Source organism: Hoplias malabaricus, chromosome 14 (genome assembly GCF_029633855.1).
Source record: "Hoplias malabaricus isolate fHopMal1 chromosome 14, fHopMal1.hap1, whole genome shotgun sequence".
Lineage (NCBI taxonomy): Eukaryota > Metazoa > Chordata > Actinopteri > Characiformes > Erythrinidae > Hoplias > Hoplias malabaricus.
The window spans coordinates 12,909,442-12,931,435 of NC_089813.1; the positions used below are offsets into that span (position 1 = coordinate 12,909,442).

The window sequence follows — 21,994 nt, forward strand, 5'->3', positions numbered from 1 at the left end:
GCAGCAGATGTGGACTCTTACATCAGCTCCACACCGAGCCATCCACCGTTTTGTCTAATGATTCTACTTCACATTATAAATCAGTTATTGTGCTGACACCTAGTGTTCTGGAGGTGTCAGAGGTTCTGTATCAAACCTATTTTATTATGAGCCATAAACTCTTTCATTCAGGGACTTAAAATAATCTTTAATGTGAGTTTCAATTTATAGGAAACTAAACTTTTCTCATAAATATTATTAATTTAAATGCAAATCTTCACCAAGGCTGTTTAATCTTAATAAAAAAATCGAGCAGACAACTTTTAAAATGTATTCTATGTAATGTAATAAAATGTAACTTTTAAAATATATTCTCAATACATTTTAAGTTCTACTCCAGAAGACACCGTTAATATTTGCTTGTTTTTTTGTAACAAACATTACACATTTATAAAAAATGTTTTCACGACTTTGAGTTTTGCAATGAGCAGAAATCATACCTTTGCTTTAAACTTTTGGGAAACATTTGTATTCATTGCATTTTTATATTTTATGATATTTCTCCAGTAATCGCTTTATTTTATTCCACAGTTGGATAAATATGAAGTGTGATTGTGTTTTGTGTCTGATTTACTCCCCTGATAGGGGACGGCAGACCACGGTTGGTCCAATGAGGGCAAAGATGGAGGTCCACTGATGTTTTACACAGTTTTCTGGGCGGACCACATGTGATTAAACAGAATTTTACACAAAATGCCACATTTTAACACTTTTACATTCACAATCCAATTTAGTAATTATTCATTCATTAGATTCTTTTGATATTCTTTATAAATTAGATTCATAGATCATTTTAATCTACGCCATATTCAAGATTTTCAGCATCATTTTATATCAGGCTTATACTCATTATTATATCTCTCAGAGTTGTTGGTAATATTTGTATTAGTTTGTTTCCAGAATAAAAGTCTGTTCACAGGACAGTAATCTGAGTGGACCGATGGTGGACCAGCAGTGGTCTACAGTCAGTAGTTTGCCAACCTGTTTATGACAGTGGACAGATATATGCTCACTGTCTGGGTCAATGCTAGTGTTGAAATAAAGATCACATAGTTTCTTTCAGTAATAAATGGTGTGGGTTGTGTTTATTCTGAAAGACTGGGTCATGGCACATAACATAATTTAAATCCTTATAAGATTTCAGCACCATATGCTCCTGTGGAGTTGAGGTCAAAAACAGTGCCTATTTTCTTGATGTAGTGTTCTGCTGTCACAGACAAACAGGTAGAGTACAGTAACAAGTCCAGTGAGAGGAAATGTTTATTTAATGTATATTAGAAAGGTAAGCACTGGCCATAATTCATTAAAGTTCCATACATTTAAATCCATTTGTAAAAGGAAAGCACACAAATTAAATGTATTATTTAGCAACAATTGTTGTTTTATCCGTATCAAACTCACATCTGTGGAATTAAGAGTAATATTTGTTGTAACAATCATAAAACTGTCTGCTTTACACTGATTCAGTATCTCCCTTCAAACACAATGCTTACCTTTTACAGTAGACACATCTAATATTATGCAGCAATTAACCTCAGACAGTGTTTTATGATAAATATCACAGCACACGATCTCATTCTACTCTCTGAATAAAGGTAGAACAATATTCATTTCACATTGTACTCCTCTCACTATAAATCTGTTTAAGCTCTGACCAGTAGAGGGGGCTGTTCACTCACTTCTGGAACCCAAACTCCGCCCACAAGGACAATAATTGGCTCCTGAACTGCAGAATGTCCTTCTGTTATTGCCTCACTACGGAAATATCTTTGATTGTTGTTACATGCCCATGCTATATACTATGTTGAAACAAAAACTAGAGAGCTCTTACTCAGTGTAACAAGGCGAATTATACAGGGTCAAGCCAGTGGCGGATGCTGGTCTTTCAAGGAGGGGAAGCTCAATTTCGGCCTACATCATAAAATGTGTCGGTTTATTTATACACAAATTCTACCCTCGTTCCTTTTCAAGAAAATGATCTGTGACCCTGTCGTACCAACAAGGCGTCTTTTCCAGTGAATTGACTAGTGTCCTCTCAATGTCCAGCAGAGCTAGGCTGCTTCAACGGCCTTGGCCCATGTGAAGTGTGTCCGCCTGTGAGTGTTCTGTGACGGTGGAGGGCTCAGCAGCACCCGCTGGACATAAACTGTGATAGAAGTCAGAAAGAGTGATAGAAGTCAGTCTCCAAACACAAGCAGCTACAAAAAACCCACCAGAAATAGAAGGTCGATTTGTCACTAGTCGTTTTTAACAAAAAAAATGCCGCTAAGAGGATTAAGAAAGTCTGGTTCAACTCAGGACAGAATGAAAATGTAATGCTCCCACGGATCTTTACACCAAAGGGTCGCTGATTCGCTCATTTCGCTGTCAATCAAAAAGGGATTCAGCCTCAGATAGATCATCCAATCATCATGCAGAAGCTGAGCGTCCGGGCCAGCCGAGGCCAGCCCACTGCTCCATAGACCCCCAGAGACGCTGAGCGTCCGATGGGCGGGACAAAAGTCAGCATTTATCCAATGGCTCGTCTCGTATCGCTGCCCTTCGCTGTTGCGCTATTGAGCTCTGTGGACGCTCAGCGCCCTCACTGTTTAAGTCACTGTGAATTTGCGCGAATGATTGAGAGGAAAGCCGCGTGATAAGAAGCTGATTCTGAACAAAAGTTAATCGCGTTGTAGTGCATATTTATTCAATGACATGTACACACACCAGTATATATTTGATCACTTATTTTTTGACATTGTAGGGGAAGCTGAGCTTCCCTTGCAGTCTTAGAGCAATCGCCACTGTGTCAAGCGTTGGAGCAACATGAGACCAAACAAGGGTAAGTTACTACACTGAGAAGTGTGTGGACGAGTGTAACCTGACACCGCCTCACAGTCCTCAATCCACACACTGCACACAGAAAGAACAGTGACAACTACATGGAGAAATGTCACTTCACCGAAGCACTACATGCATCAGCCACAACATTAAAACCACTTGCAGATGACGTGAGTAACACACCACCTGATATACTCCAGCCCTCCAAATAGTGTTCAGTGTTGTTCTCTTCACCTGTGAGTTTTTTAATCTTGTGGCATAACAGTAAAAAATAAAACAGAATAAGAAGTGACTGCTTGACTCCACCATTAAAAAATCCTTTATTTCTCTATGTGGCTCAACACGGTTTTTCTTTTTCTCCTCAGTTTTCATTGTTATTCTTTTTTGTTTGTTTGTTTCTTCAGGAAACCAACATTCTGCATTTTAATCCTCCTCCTCCTCTGCTCTGAATACAATTATTTCAGCTTCAGGAGGAAGTATTGTTAAACATATTAACAAACGTGCTGAAGCTCACAGGTTTATTGTCGACTGAAAGAAGATGAAGTGAGGTCAGTATTCTGCGAGATCCTAGGTGTAACAGTGTAGATGGATATGGTTTTACTATTTGGCAAATAACGGGTCACCGTTACCCTTACTATTTATGTGTTATAAAATATTATATATGAACTTTAATGTGTTTACAACCTGATAAATATCCAGCAGGTAGTGTCGCAGTCACACAGCTCCAGGGGCCTGGAGGTTGTGGGTTCGATTCCCGCACCGGGTGACTGTCTGTGAGGAGTTGATGTGTTCTCCCCGTGTCCGCATGGGTTTCCTCCGGGTGCTCCGGTTTCTTCTCACAGTCCAAGAACACACGATGGTAGGTGGATTGGCGACTCAAAAGTGTCCGTAGGTGTGAGTGTGTGAGTGAATGTGTGTGTCTACGTTGCCCTGTGAAGGACTGGCGCCCCCTCCAGGGTGTATTCCCGCCTTGCGCCCAATGATTCCAGGTAGGCTGGACCCACCGTGACCCTGAATTGGATAAGCGGTTACAGATAATGAATGAATGAAAATGTCGCCTTATTCTGCAGTGGTACCATTCACGTTCATATACTGAAGGAGTGTAGAGCATGTGTTTGTCCACTAGAGGTCAGAGTCATGACCTGGACATTAAATGAGACAAAAGTAACGTTGTTAATGGGAAACATCTCATACACGTTCATTATTAAAATACCAACAAATCAAAAGTGAACTTAGTGTATAAAATTTAAAATAAAATCAAATATTAAACTAAAAGAACTAAAGCATGATTCCAAAACAAGGCCCAACCAACAGAAGAGAAACCTCACCACATGTAAACACACGCTAATGTAAACGGTGCTCTGGATGTGATCAGTACATTTTAATTTAATGTGATCAGGAGAAAAAAAATGTGACAAATATATTTCAAAACAACATTTAAACATAATATTTACAGTGTGGTATTTGTCCTTCTGCTACTTTAAATTGTTATAGAAACCAGTTGTTGGCTCATGGGAGAACTGCTAAGTGTTTTCCACAGTGCAATTTACATTTATGAGTTTACCTTTCTATGTTTTAAAGACGTGTGTGTGATTAGTGAAAAATAAGGAATCAACAATGCACTTAAAAACAGAAAGTTGTAAGGGTTGGTCTGTGTGCTGATCCAGCTTCGTGCTAAATCAGCAATTAGCCCTGGCACCTTGCACCTGTGGAGCTACCTATAAAGGCTCTAGGAAGACAGCAGAGTTCGCTGGTTCTTTGGGCTGAGAGGTCTCGCCCTTCCCCTTTTCTCTATTTCTTATCAGAAGGCTTAGAGGTCTCACCCTCCTCTTCTCTCTTTATGTTTCTTGAGGAGGCTGAGGGGTCTCGCCCTTCATCTCCTACTGTTTTTGTGTTCTGTTAAGATGGGAAAACTCATCAAACCTCAGTATTGTAGAGGTAGCCAGTCTCCCCTTGCATCCTTTGTTTGCCTTTCCCGCCCAAACCTCTCCCCTAATACAGGTAGGTTTGGGAATATTTTCTTCCCCAATCTCCATTGCATTTCCCATCACTATTATCACCTCCACCTGTTCACTTTCTATGGGTGGTTGTGGTACAGTGGTGGGGTATTAGATTATCATCAGAAAGACTTGGGTTCAAACCTGATGTGGTGAAATCATTCCATTCTTTATGAAAGTTATTTACTTTTGGTTTCCTTATTTTTTTTCTCTTTTCATTTAATAAATGAATAAACAAACAAATAGTTTTCTATTAGTTCCCTCAAATTTGTTCCACTTCTGACTGCTTAGCATTTGGCTCTGATCTTGTAATTGTAATTGGTAGCTCACTCAGTTAGGTATTGGTCTATTCCTCCAAGAGATGTGTGTTCATTTTGACGATGCTTCGCCGAATCCCCAATGAGGAGACACGAAGTCACCGGGTCGGTTGTGATCAAGTGTGAATGAGGATGGGTGTAGATGGAAAAGACGATGATTCCTGGGGATCTGGTGCACGGTGAGTAATTTTACTGGAATAAAACAGAACAGAAACAAACAAAAACTGAAATGGAAATAAAAAGGAGTTAAAACAGTAAACCTGACTCTTATGCAGCACAGGTAAGTATGGCTCCAAGTCACAAGACCATGGGACTCTTTCTCTAAGCTAGCTCTCTCTCAGACTCTGGTGAGTGTTCTCCATCTAATCTCCCCCTCTCTACCTGTTTCCCCTTCTTCTTATATGATTGGCCCCGCCCCATATAAGTAACATGAGATAAGGCCTTGAAGAAACATAACCGGTTAGTGCACGTACATCAGCAGTATCTCTTTACCGGGTTGTGACCAAGACTCTCCCTCCCTATAAGCTAGCCATGGGCCCTACGCCACGCCCCATAGGTGGGCTCTGTCCAATCAACCTCCACTTACTCAATTTGCTGGTAAAGAGAACACAGATAAGTAAACAGGCAAATATAACATCCACATACACAGTCTCTAGTGATGGGCAACCTTTGCCTCATCACATTCATAACCACCGGAAACTACCCGTTACAAACGTTTAATGTTGATATCAAAGAATATTCAAAATCTGTTTAACAAAGTGCACCCCCACCTCCAATGAAATCTGAGCTTCTCCCCTTTAGATGTGGATGCTTTGCTTAGCTGGATGCACTATAGGAAGTAAGCAAGCCAGTGGAGGCAGTGTGATGCTCTGCTCAGAAATCTTTAGTCCTGACTTTCATGTGGATACTACGCTTACACGTCTCACCTATCTAAGCATTGTCACAGGCCAAGTACCCCTGGTCATGGCCACAATACTAGGCAGGGTTATTGTATTACTGTTACACAGACACAGTTCTGAGAAATGTAAGACAGCAGAAGATACATCTGAGCTCCACTCAAGATCAGCTAAATGGAGAAACATCAGCAAGCATCATTTTATACAGTAATTCATTTCAGACCTGACTCTGTGCCGTCCTCCCTCAGACATTTCTGAAATCAATGTATTTCCTTTCCCAATTTAGTGGGATCACCACACAAACAGAGCTACAGAGATATGAAACACAGCCTGGAAGGTCACAAGAAAGCCTCTGTGCTGCTTTTTTATTATAAATAAAGACAATGAAGTGTAATGTCTGATTGTTAAAGGGGTAAACACAGGGGTATATTTGATTTATTACTTAATTCATATATGTTTCACAACTTTCTTAACTGTATGAGAGGGTATCAGTGAGGTCCCACTCTGAGATCTCTGCAGCTCTGATACTTCAGTTCAGTAACACACAGACACACACACACAGCTCACTTTTTTTTTCTCTTCAGATCAACTTTGTATTTATGACACACATTTGTTGATGTACTGTTTTTATGAAAAACTGCACTCCACAGGTAAATGTAAGGTTTCATATCTTAAGTAGCTTCATCATTATCTACTTTTCCTCAGTAGCTCATAGTGCAGCTCTGTAATTTATAGAAGTGTAGCTTGGCTGCAGCTTGACTACTTTTAACCAAGAGTGGCTTGAAAAACTACTGTTTCAAAATAGCTTCAGAAACACCTCTGATAACTATAAAAAAAGCCCCTAGTTTAATCTTCTCTCTGATTCATAACCTGTGACACACTTTATACTGTCATTGACACTTGTGACACATACAAAGCAGCTCGTATTTAAATAAAGAATGGAAAGTATGTGACTTAATTGCTCTGTGTTCTCTGGCCTCTTTATAACAGTTAGCGGTTTTATCTCAATTATTATCTAAAATGACATTTTGATGACAGACTGTGGGCTGTTGTGCTCTGAATCTAAGTGTTCCTTGCCATTGCAAGGGCTCCATCAACAGCAAGCATCTCTCTTCCTGCTGGTGCTGTCTCCTTCCGCCTGCCTGAGGGTCCCATGGCTGCTGTCACTCCAACTCCTTCCTTTGCGTTTTCAAGAAGCCCACAACATGAAGTAGTGTCCGAAATTGATCACTGCCCTCATGAATTCAGTGTTCTGTAATAGTGCACTATATAGTGAATAATACAAGGGATAGTGTATAGGGAGCTTTGTTGGCCACAGGGTCAATGTGTGATCTTTTGAGTTCTTACATTCTTGTGTTCTTGCTTGACATCATTTTCCGCTGCTGAAGGTACGTTCCAATACCGACGAACACAAATGCCAAGTATGATTAAAGTGCACAGAAATTGTTCTTGTTCTGCTGAAAAAATGAGAATGCATTTGTTCATGAAATGCCAAAGAGAGGGACCTGAGAACCCTATCATTAATTTGCTCTTGTGAGGTGACTTCTCTAGAATGTTCTTCTGGAGAACACTAGTCCATTCTTTGTGGTGTTGCTATTGAGAAACAGCCCTAATTCACCACCACATACATGATACTGACTGAATTCATTCACATGCCACACACACCCCTGTCTGTATCTGACAGGTTACCAGTGTGTTACACATGTAAACACAGTATATAGTGGAACATGCCGCCAAAAATAACTAACAACCACAAGCAAGGTCCAACCACAGAAGGTCCAGAGTAAATGCAAATGGCAGTATTCTCAATTCATGATTGTCACAGGTGCCATGTTAATACACATTGGACTTTCACATATTGTAGTGGAGAAAATAAATACATTCATTCATTCATTCATTATCTGTAGCCACTTATCCAATTCAGGGTCGCGGTGGGTCCAGAGCCTACCTGGAATCATCATGGGTGACTGTCTGTGAGGAGTTGGTGTGTTCTCCCTGTGTCTGCGTGGGTTTCCTCCGGGTGCTCCGGTTTCCTCCCACAGTCCAAAAACACACGTTGCAGGTGGATTGGTGACTCAAAAGTGTCCGTGTGTGTTGCCCTGTGAAGGACTTGCACCCAATGATTCCAGGTAGGCTCTGGACCCACTGCGACCCTGAATTGGATAAGCAGTTACAGATAATGAATGAATGAACTATCTGTCTCATTTTCAATTGTGCAGAATAATTTCCATCTGTAAATGTCATATATATGTATATCTTAAATTCACAGATAAGTGAGAATAATCATGTAGTTTTAATTACATTTTTTGCAGTGACATTTGTGCAGGTAATTTAATTCTGTATTGTTTTTCTCTGTCTGTGCCACAGAACAGAACCCAAGTCGTTCTTTTGGCATGTGGGTCTTTTAACCCAATCACAAACATGCACCTACGAATGTTCGAGCTGGCACGGGATCATCTGGAGAGCACTGGAAGATACCAGGTGGAGAAAGGAATTATCTCTCCTGTAGGCGATGGCTACAAGAAGAAAGACCTGATTGCGGCCTGGCATCAGGTAGAAATGGCTGTAGAAGGTCCAAAGAGCTCCACCTGGATCACTGTGGATGACTGGGTCAGCAGTCCGAGTGGGTGGAAACAGCCAAGGTCCTCTGGCACCATCACGACAAACTGCTGGGAGAAAACAACCAGGAAGAGCAGGACACTGTGAAGTCTGAGAAGACAACACTGGAGGGAAGTGAAGTAGAATGGGAGAGTGTGTCCCTAGGACACAGCACAGATGTCCCCGAGCTGAAGCTCCTCTGTGGGGCTGATCTTCTGGAGTCCTTTGGTGTGCCGAGCCTCTGGAGTCCACAAGACATTGCAGAGATTGTGGGTTCCTACGGTGTGGTCGTCATCAGCAGGTGCAGCTCTGACGCAGAGAAATTCATCACTCAGTCAGAGCTGCTCCACCAGCACCGTGAGAACATCCACATCGTCCGAGAATGGGTGACCAACGACATCTCCTCCACTCTCGTGAGATAAGCTGTCTGCAGGGGTCAGGGCGTCCGGTACCTGCTGCCTGATTCTGTGGTAGACTACATTCAGGACCGGCACCTCTACAGCAAAAAGCAAGAAGAGAAAAAAGCCCACAACACCCTCACGCCTCAGAGGTACAGCACAGAAATCGTGTACATGACTCAGGACTTAATCTCCGTCACTGAGGAGAATGAGAGTCAGCCAGGCCGATCCACGGGGAACCGAATCCTGCCGTTCAGGTTTCCCAGGATCAAGACCCCAAAACTCAGGTTCAAGGTGAGAGAGATTTTTCTGGAGTTATATTGTAACAGTATGTTATTTCTGACCCTCAGTTCAAAGTTATTGAAGTGTCGTCATTTCTTTCTTAAATACAGTTGTTTCATTGAATCTTTTGGGTTGTTGTAATGTTAATTTTAACTTTCTTTTTCAATTGAACCACTGGCTGCTATCTCTGAGGACTATCTCCAGAATAGACCTGTTCCTGCTGGTAAGTGTACATACACACACAAACACACACAACGTACACGCACACACAAGCTTTGGATTGGATTAATAACAGGCAATGATTTCTTTTAGCTGGTTTCATTTTTTCACTGAGAAAGACCCTCTTCTCCAGAATCACTAGGGCTTTCTCTAAATGTTTCAGATAGAAACAAAAGCATAAATACACAAGCATGTAAGTAAACCTCATGCACAAGTCAGAATTCACACTTGATATCCTACATTTACCAGTACAGTTATCAGTTAACTTAAGCTCCAACTAATTATAGGTTAAACTAGAAAGTCCCAAAGTTTAACAGTGGTTGAAGTGGAAGGATTTCTTTGAGCCAGTTTCCCATTCTAACTTTCTACACTCTTCATGTTTCTCAGTTTTTCAGACAGCGTTTTTCTCTACTCCAATGACTCCCACTGCGCTCCAGTCCTCTACTGAACCACAAAGAAGGACCCTTCTCTCCAGAGTCAGTAGGGCTTTCTCCAAGTGTTTCAGTTAGGGAGGAAAAGGCATAAACACACAATGCTCTTTCAGCATGTAAGGAATTCAGAATGTATTTATTTATTTATTGTTTTGCTTTTAAACAGATATAAGCAGCACTTAGTTTAAGATTCATCTATAGTTTTACCTAAAAATACCAACAATGATACAAAAGCAGTTTGACTTATTAACTTTCTACACTATTTCTGTTTTGCAGTGTGCTCTTCAGTCTCCCCTCCAGTGGCTTCCTGAGAGAAGGAGGAAGATGATCCTCTCCAGTGTTGTCCAAACAAAGCCAGGGGCGACAGTTTATATATATATATATATGATGATGAACAAATTATATATTGTGACAAATGCTGCTGTTGTCTTATGTGGGATTAAGGGAATTCGAAGGTAGCGAAGGTTACTTCTACACTGCCTTCAAAAATCAGCCAAACTTAGAAAATTCAACAACAATGCCATGATGAACGAGAACCTAGGAGTACATTATTATTATTATTATTATTATTATTATTATTATTATTATTATTATTTCATTTATTTATTTTCAGAAAGTACTATCTCTGTCTCATTTTCAATTACAGTTAAATGTCTTATGTAGACCTCAAATGCCAGGTTAGGATTTACTGGTGTCTACAATATTGATTAAGCAGAATAATTTTTGACATTAATGCATATATATATATATATATATATATATATATATATATATATATATATATATATATATATATATATATATTTATCTATCTATTTCTAAAAAAGTAATTACTTTTTTAAGTAATTACATTAACAGTCACAATTATATTGTTTTATATGGTGCACATCACAGATAATAAACTAAAAATACTGCACCCAACAATTTGACATAAATTTGATAAGTTAATGTGAAACTTGACTATAAACTGTGTAGTGACACATCTGGGATTCAGCCTCAGCTTTGCTGTGGCAAGGTTAATTTTATTTTCAGACAAGTAGCTATACATCTATAACAATAACTGAAATTATTTAGGCAGACAGTCACGATAAAACTTGGTCCTCCAAAAATCTGTTACACTCTGAGAGCGCAGGGACAGTGGGGTCAGATTATTTCCCTTGTTAGCAGGGGATATCATCTGAAATAACATGCTTACTGATGACTGTATGTGGTCTGTGTTTAAATAACTTACTTAGATTCAGTCACAAGAGCAAAGAAATGCAGCAGAAAAGTGAGTGAAGAAGAAGAAGAGTGAGAAAAATGTTTGTTTTTAAAAATATCTGGATCCTTGGGGATGGGGCAAAACAATGTGAAAAGGCCAAACTTCCATGAAAATGTATAAGAATATTATTGGAAATTTTGTTCAAATATTACACCTAAACATACACCTGTAAAATCACAGACAATAGCTCACCTGCAGCTGCACCGTTTGTGTTAGTTATCATCTAGTCTTTCAGCCTTGGACACTGGACGCTGCTCACAGAACAATGTTGGCAGGAGATTGATTGGTTGACTGTTCTATTGTCAGCAGTGACACTGAGGGGGTTAAAAACTCCAGCACTGCTGTGAGCCAACTGCATTAGCCCAACACACACTAACACCCCACCACAACCTCAGTGTAACTGAGGCACTTAGATTGATCCAGACTTACAATAATATCTGCTCTGTGGTGATTTGTTGTTTTCAAACATACAACATACGATGGAGCTGAACAAAATAGACAATAGTATAGAACATGTAGGTAATTTTGCTTAATTTTTGTAATGTTTTAGTGGAAACCCAACTTCATTTTAATTTGTGAACCAAATCTGTGACTGTTAGTTAATAATGAAGTAATTACATAAATCTCTGACTGTATTTATACCCACAGCTGTCAGAGGTGAAAAGTAATGAAGTACATGTACTTGTTTACTGAACTTAAATCTGTAAATTATTTGAATATTTTTGTCACTTAATACTTTTTAATTTTACTCACTACATTTTCCAAAGAGGCTCATTTCTTTTGTTTAAGTTTTTACTTATTCTTCTATTTTATATTACTTCTACATTCATATGATTGACTTCAAGACTTTAGGGATTCTAAGTTATAAAAAGGACACTTCTGGGAAAAGTCATGAAAGTGTTTCTGGAACTTGATCCTATGCAAAGATTATATGTATTTCGTGTGTGTCTCTGGAGTTAAAAGACTGGTGCTCGTAGCTTCTAGTGAGAATCACAGCCTCTTGCTCCAGCCTCTTTCTCCTCTTCCTCCACTTCTGGAGTCATACCCACTGCACCTGTAGAAACAGCACTGAAACCCATAGCTGGTTTCTTGTGTGGATTTATAGTGCGATGAAACAAATACATGTGCACTGAATATTTATGTACACAGTTGATGATATACCAAGTCACTTTTATTTCATAGATTAAAAACAGCATTAAAATGACATAAAGACAAACAACAGAAACGCTGATCGAAAGCATATTCTTCCCTTAAACACTATCTGTACTCAAGTATTTAAATAAGTGTAGGTTAAATCCTTATTTTACAATGTGATGCCAGCTTTGGAGAAGAGCATGAATGGTCAAGTGTGGCACGGTGCAGAAATATCATAATTTGTCTTGTTCAGCAGGGGCTGAGGATTCAGGGTGTGTAAACACTGTGTGTAAGAGTATCTTTTGCACTGAAAGTCTTTCTTTAATGCACTTATTACTTCCTGGCATGTTGCACTCAATGTAAGGTATTTTGTATAATTTGTGCTGTAGTTTGAATGTTAGATCCTCTTTTGTATGTCGCTTTGGATAAAAGCGTCTGCCAAATGCATAAATGTAATGTAATGTAATGTAATGTAGACACTGCCTCCACATTTTTATCTGAAAATCTGCAGATATCTGTAAAAAATGTTTGTCAGATTTTTTTCTCCATTAGTGATTGTATTTTTGAACAAAGAGAGCAACATCACTGAGCCAGTAGTAAATGCTGGCTATGCACTTGACATATCAAATCAAATCAAATCAAATTTATTTATATAGCGCTTTTCACAACTGATGTTGTCACAAAGCAGCTTCACAGAATTCCAGTAAGACAAAGATTTGACATGAAATGTAAAATCAAATGTAAAACCCTCAAGTGAGCAAGCCAGGGGTGACAGTGGCAAGGAAAAACTCCCCCAGCTGAGGAAGAAACCTTGGGAGGAACCAAGGCTCACAAGGGGTGACCCATCCTCCTCTGGTCAATCTACTGGTGATGATAGTTAGTAGTCCCTGAGAACTTCAGTGTAGGGACAGCTTCAAGGCACTTGGTGGTTGCTGGAGCGTGGGCAACTGGTCTGAAGCGTGGAGGAGGGTCTCGACAGTCATCCATCAGTGTCCAGACAGACAGGTGGGCAGTTGTTTACTCTGAAAGATGTAAAGGGTTGGAATTAGTTTTGAAATGTTTTGTGTTTGTAAAGTAGAAAATATGAAAAATTTCCAGAGTGTGGCTAATGACTCCGGCAGATCTGACTATGACAGCTTTAACTAAAAGGAGAGAACCAGGAGGACACACAGACACGGGAGCATCCTGAAACACTGGCATCCCTCCGCTCCACCATCAACAAACCTGAGTGATCGCGAGAAGCGGCGGGACGACAGCACCAGCTTCTCAGTTTACTATAATTCCCTGTGTCCATGGAACCCCCGGATCTGCCGCCTTTATCTATGGGGGAGCATTAGCTACCAAAAGATAAACTAAACAAATGTGTTTTTAGCCTAGATTTGAAGATTGCGACTGTGTCTGAGTCCCAAACATTTTCTGGAAGATCATTCCAGAGTCTGGGGGCTTTATAAGAAAAGGCTCTTCCTTCAGCTGAGGCCTTCTGAATTCTGGGAACAACTAAAAATCCAGTATTCTGTGATCTGAGTGAACGTGGAGGCTCATAATAGGAAATTGTATCTTTAAGATATTCAGGAGCAAGCCCATGTAGAGCTTTATATGTTAATAACAAAATTTTGTAGTCAATGCGGAATTTAACAGGCAGCCAATGAAGTGATGATAAAACTGGGCTGATATGTTCAAATTTTCTAGTTTTAGTGAGGACCCTAGCTGCAGCATTTTGAACTAGTTGACGTTTTCTTAAATTGCTGCTGGTGCATCCTGACAGTAGTGCGTTACAGTAGTCAAGCCTTGAAGTAATAAAGGCATGTACTAATGTTTCTGCGTCCTGAAGGGATAAGGCATTTCTAATCTTGGCAATATTGCGAAGATGTAAAAAAGCTGTCCTAGTGATACTACCTATGTGTTGATCAAATGATAAATCCGGGTCAATTATGACACCAAGATTTTTTGCTGCTGAACCAGGTTTAACTGGAAAGTCAGCTAGATTTAAAATTAAATCTGATAATTTATTTCTTGCCACTTTTGGACCCAAAAGCAGGACCGCTGTTTAGAAGGAGGAAGTTACGCAACATCCAGCCTTTCACGTCTTTTACACAGTCCTCTATTTTCTTTAATCTGTGTTTGTCATCGGGCTTGGCTGAAATATACAATTGTGTGTCGTCTGCGTAACAGTGAAAGTTAATGTCATGGTTTCTTATAACTGTGCCTAGCGGTAACATGTATAATGTAAACAATAATGGTCCTAAAATAGAGCCTTGTGGAATTCCAAATCTTACTTTAGAATAATTTGAATTTATATTGTTTACTTTTACGAATTGGTAATGTTCCGTTAAGTAAGATTTGAACCATAATAGGGCTGTCCCTGTGATTCCAACCATGTTTTCTAACCTTTCTATGAGAATATTGTGGTCTATTGTATCGAAGGCTGCGCTTAGGTCAAGAAGCACCAACAGGGATACGTGGCCTTGATCAGAGGCAAGAAGAAGATCATTTGTTATCTTGACTAGAGCTGTCTCTGTACTATGATGTTGCCTGAATCCAGATTGGAATTTTTCATATATATGATTCTTATGTAGATATAAACTAAGTTGTTGGGCCACAGCTCTTTCTAAGATCTTGGACAGAAATGGCAAATTAGAAATAGGCCTGTAATTAGACAGTGTACTAGCATCAAGATTTGGTTTCTTGATCATAGGTTTAATAACTGCTAGTTTAAAAGCTTTGGGTACATGGCCCAGACTAAGGGATGAGTTTACTATAGTTAAAAGAGGATCAATAATAGCTGGTAGTACTTCTTTGAGCAACTTTGTGGGAATTGCATCAAGTGTGCAAGTTGTACAGTTTGCGGAGGTGATAATCTTCTCTAGTTCTAATTGTGAGAGTGGGTAAAAGGTTTCAAGTCTTTCTTTTACAGTTATATTATGTTTTATATCATTCACATCGGGTGGCAGCCAGGATGGATTTGATCCTGTGGCTTGAGTTTGTTGTCTAATATTCTCAATTTTATTATTAAAAAAGTCCATAAAATCTTTACTGGTGAGAGTTGCTGGAATTAGTTGTTCAGAACCTGCTTGATTTTTTGTAATTCTAGAAAACACACTAAACAGTGCTCTCGGATTATTTTTATTATGGGAGATCAGCGAGGCCAGATATGCTGAGCGAGCTTTAGTGAGGGCATTTCTATACTCTATAAGGCTGTCCTTCCAGGCAGAATGGAACACTTCAAGCTTGGTTGATTGCCATTTCCGCTCTAGTTTTCGTAATGTTTGTTTTAAAGTACGGGTCTTATCATTATACCATGGTGCGAGCTTTTTCTGTCTTATACTTTTATGTTTAAGTGGTGCTACCTTTTCTAAAGTAGATCGACAGGTATTTTCTAGGTAATCAGTTAGTACATCTAGGTCCATTGGGTCTGATGGAGTTGGAACTGGGGTCGATAGTTCTGGTAGGTTTTCTATAAATTGTAGGGTGGTAGATGGTTTTATTATACGCCTTGTAGAATAACGAGGGTTCTTACATATATTATGGCTAAAACGTAGCTCATATGAAATTAAGTAATGATCGGAGATTGCTGAGGATTGCGGTAAGATATTAATTTTGTCAATGTTAAGACCTAGTGTCAGAACTAAGTCTAAAGTGTGGCTGCAGTAGTGTGTAGGCCCTGTTACATTTTGAGTAATACCAATAGAGTCTAAGATTGAGGTAAATGCCTTTTTAGTGGGTCACTTTCCTTCTCAAAATGGATATTGAAATCTCCTACAATTGTAACTTTATGATTGCACACCGCTAGGTTTGTAGCAAAATCGCTGAATTCTTTCAGAAATTCTAAGTAAGGCCCTGGTGGTCTGTAAATGTTACATAATAAAAATGCATCCTTTTTTGTGACCGGATTTGTAATAATAGTGGAGAGAACCTCAAAAGAAGAGAAGGTGTCACATTGTTTAAGACTAATTTCTAGGGTATTTTGGTAAATTACACATACTCCACCTCCTTTGCCTGATATTCTTGGGCTATGTGCATAATTATAGCCTAGGGGGGTGGCTTCATTTAGTGCTAAATATTCATTTGGTCTAACCCACGTTTCCGTGAGACAGAAAACATTGAATTTATGATCACTTATAATATCATTTACGATGAGTGCTTTTGAGTTTAGTGATCTTATGTTGAGTAACCCAAATTTTAGTTCTGAGGTGTTGCTGCTAGGTGTTGTGTATGATTTAATATTGATTAGGTTGCTGAAACAGGCTGATTTTGTTTTTCTACTTTTACATTTTGTTCGGGAGAAAGACACAGACTCAATACAGTTGAACCTGGGTGACGCCTCAAGACAGTTTGCAGACGGTCGGTTTAGCCTGTCTGTCTGTGGCCTGGTCCCGGCTCTGGATTGTCAGCAGCTATCTACACTACTCTGCTGACTAACTAAGAGACTATGTGCTATGCTGCAAGAAAGTAAGGCAGCACCCTCCCGCGTGGGCTGGATACCATCCCTACCTATAAGACCAGGCTTACCCTCAAAACGTAACCAATTGTCTATAAAGCCCACTTGATTTTCGGAACACCACTTGGACATATCGCACCAATATCTTTCTATACAATCAAAAATAGTAGTCATTGCGTTTGCAGAGGAGCTCTCAAAGCCCCCTCTGGCCCCCTCTTGAACTGTCAGATCACATCCTGCAGCGATGGTCTTCACATATCAGCCACGGCTGAAATGAGCACAAGTGAACAAACAGCAACAGCAACCATCAAACTGTGGCCGGAAAGAGCAGTTTCAGCACTGCAGGTCTGTTTTAGCTGCATTGGCTGGAACATGTTTAAGGTGCTGCTGTATGTGAGAATCACACAGACTTGAGGAAGTGTGTTTTATTACTCTTTCATCAACAAGTGGGTAGATGGTGTAGTAGCCACTGAAACTTACTACACAGTCACAGGCCCTGGCTGCGTTCTAAAGTATTATTCTTTGCTCAAAGCCCATGATGCCTCTTTTAGATATGGCGAGAGAGTGGCAATCCGCAACAAAGAGCAACCTCACTGTTGGAATGAAGAACATGTAAACAGTGATTGTTGAGAACAAAACAGAGGATCCAAACAGTTACAGAAAACAAGAGGGAAAAATAATCTCATACACATCAATGACTCTACATTTTCAGATGATTTAAACAACACAGAGGCAGTGGACTCCCACCTCCCCCCAGGTGATGAAGCACTGTCTGTGACTGTGGCTGATGTGATGAGAACCCTCCTGAAGTTTAATAAGAAGTTGAACCAGTAAAAGTCTAGGGGGAATCACACCATCCTCTTTTTATGCTCTTTACTGACAAAGGTAATTCAAACTCTCTTTAGACTGACAATAAAAAAAAATAATAATGAAAATACCCCAGAAAATGCTAACTACACAGGGTATAGCAACTAAACTCACTACCAGACTAAACTGAACAACAATAAACAACAACACAAATATAAGCCCTTATTCCCTGGGGGTGCAGGACATGTCCAATCCCACAACAGACCGCAGAGGCAAAGGAGCTGCAACTGAGAAACTGTTAAATGCATGAGGTTCTCTGTAATTTGTCATGTAAGAATTGTTCACTATAAGAATTCTCAGATGTACCAGAGTCATGAAAGACATTCAGGTGAAGTGTGATGTCATGGACACCTTGAAGCCACTGAAGGGGGGCTGTATGAGAATTGATGCAGCACTCACCAGAGTTTCCTGTGCACTTTATTGTTTAGAACACAAAGTCAGAAGAACAAACATAAAATATACAGCAAAATAAAGTGTTTTTCATCTTTAATAAAATCAGATTTATTTATAGATCAGATTTGATTCTCTTGATGGTTCACAATCATAAATGTGAGTGACTTGTATCTGTCTGTAATGTGAAAGAATCTGGGGGTTGAGGTAGGCCCATGGGCACTGCTTGTGCATTGGGCTCAGAATTTGGTGCTACGCCCCTGTGTGTGTGTGTGGTGTGTGATTCTATCCCAAATGGGTCCCTATGCCCTGTGTAGTGCAGGATGTAGGTCATAAATAACAGCATCTACACCAAAGTGCTGAACAATATGTCAAGAGCAGGGTACAGGGAAAAAGACATGTGAAATTCGATCAGACTGTTCACATTCATGACAAATATCCATGAATCTCATACATATCTAATGTACACATCCTATAGGATCAAATCAAATTTGAAAAGATTGGATTTGACATGTGCACACAGCCCTGAAATTATCAGATTTGAGTCACACCAGTCAATGGCAATGTGAATGTATTCTTAGCCCCAGCTCTGACCAACTTGGTGAGTTGGGTATTGTCAGATAAGGTCAGATGAGATTACAAAGTTGTACAAATATTTTATGGTGTACACTTAGAAAAAAGGTACATTATTGCTCCTAAAGTTACATACTGTGAAAATATACCTTTAAAGAAACAGCTGCGGTTTTAGAGTCCATTTGTGTTCCCTAAAAGTACATTAGATTTTCTTCTCCAGAAGGTGATGTGAAAATTTATATGCTTCTTTTCTCTCTCTCTCTCTCTCTCTCTCTCTCTCTCTCTCTCTCTCTCTCTCTCTCTCTCTTTCTCTCTCTCTCTCTCTCTCTCTCTCTCTCTCTCTCTCTGTATTTTAAAGCAGAGGAAGTGGTGTTTAACACAATGCAGTATGTGAGCAGTATGGAGTTCAGTCGCCTGTGTGTGATGTTCTGTAAGTAGTAAAAGTTCTGTTTATAACCACTGAGTGCAGCAGAGGAGAGAAGCAGACACAATCTTTAATGTATATCAGACTTTATTGAACAGGTTTACATGGAAATTTACCTCATTAGTTAAGTGTAAACTTATTTCACAGGCAGGATGAGTTTGTTCATGCAGTATTTTACTAATATTATTACTAATATACTGCATGGTCAATCAGTACAACTGTATTAATGCTAGTAATTAAAACAGTCAGTGTTCTTATGTCCCAATCCTACATGGATTACTACAGTATGTTTATTTTAATGAGGGACTAAAGATTTAGGTCATATATATATATATTGCCAAAGTGAATGAGAGGAGGATGAGCATACTGACAGAGAGAGAGAGAGAGAGAGAGAGAGAGAGAGAGAGAGAGAGAGAGAGAGAGAGAGAGAGAAAGAGAGATAGAGAGGTAAATGTAAGACAAAATACATAATCTAAGTGGACTCAAAGCAGTTTATGGGAGAATGGATGGGGAACATAGAACATTAGAAGTCAGCATTTGAAGTTGTAAACATTTGGCTTTGTGAAGTGAAGTGTGTTTGCATTCCCACAGTGTGGACCTCACTACAATTTTAATTCTAGTTACAGCCCTGTATGAAGTCTGTATTATTGAAGCTGTATCGTATTAGTGTTTGCTTCAGTGTCAGTATTGTGATACATGACAGATATTAAATCAGACTGATAGCATAAAAGCTCCAGTCTGCAGTAACTGCTTGTAGCTAATTTTTCTTGTGACTTTTGCTTATTTCACGCAGCTACGTGTAGTAGATGTTGTAACATGATCCTTCTAGGGAACAAACTATAATAATCACTATAATAATAATCACTATGTGTACTTTATAATCACATACAAAACAAAGACTATACACTCCAATCAACACAATAACAGAATTGAAACATATTATATCATGGACAGTGTTTGTTGTGTTTCTGCTCATATTTTCTAGTTGGTTAGACCCCTTCCCACAGTTCTTCATTAATTAGGACCTCCATAGGACAGTTGGTATTATTTGGGTGATAGATAATTGTCAGCACTTCAGTGACACAGACGTGGTGGAGGTGGTGCTAGTGTGTGTTACACTGCTATGAGTGAATCAGACACTTGTCTTTTTACTGATTTATGAACCTGTTTATCCTTTAACTCACAGTGCTGTTGATTTTTGGTGTTTGTCATTTTATAGTTTATAAATAAAATAAGTTAATGGAATTAAAAAAGCAGTGCTGCTGGAGTTTTTAAACACTGTGACCTCTCACCTCCCAGTGTTTTAGACACATGATCCACCACCTGATAATACAGCTCTGTGGTAATCCTGTGGCTCTGAGAGGGTCCTGATCATTGAGTTTATTGATGCACTAAAAGTGAACTTGATGGAATCCAATCTTTTTAAAATTATGGTCATGGCCACAGAGATGTTCACAAGTCATTTTTTACAAGTTCAAGTCAAGTCTCAAGTCTCTCATCCCGAGTCCTAATCGAGTCTGAAATCTTTTATGGTTGAAAACCATGAATGCCATTGTTCCAGACCACATGACTGCATTGCTATTTCTTGATTTTAAATCATGTACTGTACTGTCACTTTTAGCACACACTACAGTATCAAAACTGATCAGACTTTTAAAAGTATATTTAACTGTATTTTTATATATTTTAACAAAATTTTTCTGTTTGTGTTTAGCATAATTAAGCATCTCATGCCGAATGTTTTTCTGTTTGAAGAAAATATAAAACTAGGGCGGCACGGTGGTGCAGCAGGTAGTGTCATACAGCTCCAGGGGTCTGGAGGTTGTGGGTTCGATTCCCACTCCGGGTGAGGAGTTGGTGTGTTCTCCCTGTGTCCTCATGGGTTTCCTCCGGGTGCTCCGGTTTCCTCCCACAGTCCAAAAACACATGTTGGTAGGTGGATTGGCGACTCACAAGTGTCCCTAGGTGTGAATGTGTGTGTGTGTGTGTCTGTGTTGCCCTGTGAAGGACTGGCGCCCCCTCCAGGGTTTGTTCTTGCCTTGTGCCCAATGATTCCAGGTAGGCTCTGGACCCACCGTGACCCTGAACTGCATAAGCGCTTACAGATAATGAATGAATGAATGAAAAAATAAGTCTGTTGTAAATACAGGTCTGTGCGGCTGATTTTTAATCCCGCTTTACGCGACGGGCTACACTGATTTATAAAGGAGATTACTGCACTCTGCCTCGCGCAGCACGTTGGGAAACGAAAAGAAAGCTGGTTGTCTTGTGTGCCTCATGCTCTGACTCAGAGTTTGACTCACGGAAACGTGGAACAATCAGGGAGAGTACTGGGAACTCATTTAGCATTTAGCTGAGGGGGCTTTGGACCAGTCTTGGCTACGCCACTGCGAGTGGACATTATTTTCATATTAAACAGGGTGTTTATTTTTAATAAAAACCAAACAAGAATAAAAATATTGTACCTTGTTATTCGACAGGTTGTATTTTGATGTAGAGAGCACAGTCTCTGAATTAATCAGATATTTACCAATTAATATGCAGCCTATAGGCTAACACTATAAATAAGAACCCAGCAAAATTTAACCAATAATTATCAATAAATAATTGTATTTTAACCACAATAGTTTAGCTACAGCGGATGAACTTGTCGCTGCTGTTGTCAGAGGTGATTAATGATGTGCAGATCCACACTGAAATATTGATACATCCGATACCAGACATTTGCTCTACAATCGATTCTCAAATCAAAATATAGATACTTTTGATACAGGAACACAGTGGAAAGTAATAAAACGATTGAGATCTTGTCTAAATGATACTCGGTTGGTGGGAACTTATTTTTCTTCTGCCTGGGTACATGCATAATGAGTAAATGCAGAGGCACAAGGCTCAGTCACTCAGTCTGTA

General features: G+C 39.5%; 1 protein-coding gene and 1 pseudogene across 1 annotated transcript in view; both read left to right on the forward strand.

Moving 5' to 3' along the window:
- The window catches only part of LOC136665666 (carcinoembryonic antigen-related cell adhesion molecule 5-like), a 210,748-nt gene that overhangs the window by 36,088 nt on the left and 152,666 nt on the right, over positions 1 to 21,994 (forward strand). The gene's annotated exons all lie outside the window — the stretch shown is intronic.
- LOC136666189 (nicotinamide/nicotinic acid mononucleotide adenylyltransferase 1-like) lies at positions 5,306 to 17,664 on the forward strand (annotated as a pseudogene).